We start from the raw sequence: 3276 nt of genomic DNA on the forward strand, positions 1-3276 counted from the left end.
CCCTCGTTCCCACCCTTTGCCCCCTCACCCCAAGGTACTGTTATCTCCGTTTTTTCAGGGCTTCCTGCGGACTTTCTTAGGCCTTGAAGAAACAACTCCATTGATCCGGAACCTTTGGAAAGCCTCTGGCCGGCCTCGGTTCAGAATGAGCCCCGTGGAGTTTCCCAGCTGGAAAACTCTGCCCTCCCCAGCCTGACGACTGGGTCCTGGGAGGAGGCGCGGGGGCTGACTGGGGAGGGGAAATCCTTACCAAGTGGGTTTTCGCTCTCTTTCTGAGAGAAGTTTTCTACACCCCAGCCCTGAACTTCACCGCTACCTCAGCAGCTCCCGCGTCTGGCTTCCCATGCCCAGGTGCCCGGGCAGGAGCTGGGCTGCGTTTAGCCCCGGAACCCGCACCTGTCCCACTCGGGTGCTGTGTGCGCAGGGGCAAGGCGGGCACCTTCATTCTGTTCCTTCTGCCGCCCAGACCCTGAGGAACCCACCGGGGTGCTGGAGGCCCAGGCTGAGAAGAGGAAGGTGGGGAAGGTCACGGTTTGGGCTTCTGTCCCTGGCTTCCTCACTGTAGACACACCTACCTCACAGCAGTTTCAGGACTTTACTTTAGCCTTTGGGGTGGGGGTGGGGGGGCGCTCCTGGTTTCCTGGGAAGGTGAACCATTAGAATGGGTCCCTTTTCCTTTTGAAATCAAATTAATAAATGTTACTGAATGCAGTTTATCCATCGCCCTCTTTCTCTCCCTTTGTTTTCTCTGTGTAATCCACTTAATCCTTTCATAGAGCTGCCTCTGTGACAGAGGCAATAAATTAGGCCTAATCCTTGTCCCTTTCTTCTTGATCCTCTTGAAACAAAGAATGAAAAGTCTTTTGGGGTGAAGGAGGCAGAGTGAGCCTTTGACACTCCGATCTCCCGACCCTGGAGGCCGTTCTGCCCTCGGGATTCACTGAAGTGCCCGCAGGAGGGTGGGGTTTGCTGTGCCAGGGATCAGGGCACATGGAGCTCTTGCGCTACAAGCCAGAGGTGGATTCATAACATCCCGCTGCCACCAGGAACCAGTTTTGTCCTGTGCTGTACGTGTGTGTGGCGGCACAGACCATTGTTTGTGTTGGGCAGATGTTCTTGGGTTATAAATATATTCTGACATTTCTTATCCTTTCCATAACCTCTATTAACCTCTACCTTCCCACTCCCTTTCCTGGGCAGCAGAAATCTGTATTATCTTCTTGAACTAAAACTGGAGTTCCAAGTTTGAGCTCCTTGATAATATTTTTCCCCCCTTATTCCAATTTTATGAATCTTATCAGGCAGTTTCCAGGGAAAGAAAATTTCTATGGAAACCCCCCGGGTCATTTGTGAGTTCTTATTTAGACTCCGTGAGCAGAGACCATTGTCCAGGCTGATTTACGGGAGAGACAGTAAATCAGTAAAAGTTGAACGAGCTGGGTGACGGCAGCATACAATGCATTGGCTACCTTCAGGGGCTCCAGGGTTATAAAACTTTGATCGGCCCTGAGGATAAGCTCAGTGGATTTCCACATATGGGTGTTCCCTGTGAACTGGTCCTGGCCTTAGCTGCTTTCTTCTGTCTAGGAGTCCAGGTTTTATTTCTTAGGATGTTTGCATACCAAAGATGACTTTCTCCTTCACTCAGCAGTACGAGGTCTCTGGTGTCTGAGGTGTGGAAGGTTTCTTGGCAAAGACTCAACTGTTGAACCTTTAGTGGAGAAGGAAGTCTCGCTTTAGCCTGAGCATAAGTAAGAGGGCCTCTTCTCTCTCCCCATCTCTGGATATTTTCCCAACATCGCTGAGGGAAGTTGTCCAGTCGGTGCCAGGGTGCTAGGCGGGGGAGAAGAATGATTTGGGGGCAGGAGGGTGCTCTGGTTTGTAGAATGGTCCTTGAACGCCATCCAGGAGCTCACAGGGCTTGAGTCTTACTCGATACGCACCCGTGTGCCAGCTGTCAGGTTCCTCTGGAGTGTTTAGACTTGTGCTGGAGCTGTGGACTCTGTCTGCCAATTGTCACCACTGTGTCTGACAGGTGGAGAGGCAGCCAGCCACTCCGGTCATTTCTCCAGCAACTTGCTGTCAGGTGTCAGGCCAAGGGAGATTTATACCCTTGGATGTTGAGTGGGTTGCTCTCTGTAGCACGGGCCTGGAGCACTTGAACTGGGGAAGACAAACAACCATCGTCTGAACCTAGAGATGTGAAGACTTGCAGATGGTGCTAGTGGTGGTGTGTGCTCAGTGGTGCCTGACTCTTTGCGACCCCATGAACTGTATAGCCCTCCAGGTTCCTCTGGAATTTTCTAGGCAGGAATACTGGAGTGGTTTGCTCTTTCCTCCTCCAGGTGATCTTTCTGACTCAGGGATCAAACCTGCATCTCTTGCAATGGCAGGTGGATGCTTTACCACGGCACCACCTGGGACCAGTGAGGGAAAAAGGGTCCATGGAACCGCTGGCTCTGCCTGAGCAGAAGTGACAAGGTGGGAGGAAACGGGATGAGGAGTGACTGGCTTTTTCAGAGGGAACCTGCCTTCTGCAACCTCTGAGACCGCTGAGGAGCAGGCAGAGTTAGGGGGAGGGTGTTGTTGATAACACGCTTTCCTAGGACTCTCCCGTGGTAGGTTCTTCTGTGATGTGCACGTGTGCTAAGTTGCTTCAATCGTGTCCGACTCTTTGCGACCCCATGGACTGTAGCCCACCACGTTCCTCTGTCCATGGGATTCTCCAGGCAAGAATACTGGAGTGGGTTGCCATGCTTTCCTCCGGCAGATCTTCCTGACCCAAGGATCGAACCCACGTCTCTTATGTCCCTGCATTGGCAGGCGGGTTCCTTACCACTAGCGGCAGAGTCCCTAACCTTTTTGGCACCAGGGACTGGTTTCATGGAAGACTACTTTTTCACAAAGTGGTGGTTGGTCGGGGGGGAGGTGTGTGTGGTTATTTTGGGATGACTCAGGTGCATTACATGTATTGTACATTTTATTTCCATTATTATTACATCGGCTCCACCTCAGATAGTCAGACCTTAGATACCAGAGGCTGGGCACCCCTGTTCTGGGGAACAGTGGTAAATGCAGTCTGTGGCCCTCGTGGGCAGTCACGGGATGAACATTCCACACCAGCTTCATTCCTCAGCCTTTACGGCGTCTAGCAGTTTCTTTCTCTCGGCCTGCGGGCACAGGTAAAGGCCATGGAAATGGTGCCCTTTATGGCTCCATCCTAAAAGCCAGAGATGTAGGCTCCCTTCTCAGATCCCTGGGCAGGGGCAGTATGTC

At 52.2% G+C, this 3276-nt stretch overlaps 1 protein-coding gene across 1 annotated transcript in view; it reads left to right on the plus strand.

Moving 5' to 3' along the window:
* ADRB3 (adrenoceptor beta 3) overlaps positions 1 to 719 on the plus strand; it is a 1771-nt gene extending 1052 nt beyond the window's left edge. Inside the window, exon 3 of the mRNA XM_010838782.1 lies at positions 59 to 719. The gene's annotated coding sequence lies outside the window, so the exon portion shown is untranslated. The remainder of the gene's footprint in view (positions 1 to 58) is intronic.
* Positions 720 to 3276: the final 2557 nt, after the last annotated feature.

Source organism: Bison bison, unplaced genomic scaffold, assembly GCF_000754665.1.
Source record: "Bison bison bison isolate TAMUID 2011002044 unplaced genomic scaffold, Bison_UMD1.0 scf7180017864105, whole genome shotgun sequence".
Classification (NCBI taxonomy): domain Eukaryota; kingdom Metazoa; phylum Chordata; class Mammalia; order Artiodactyla; family Bovidae; genus Bison; species Bison bison.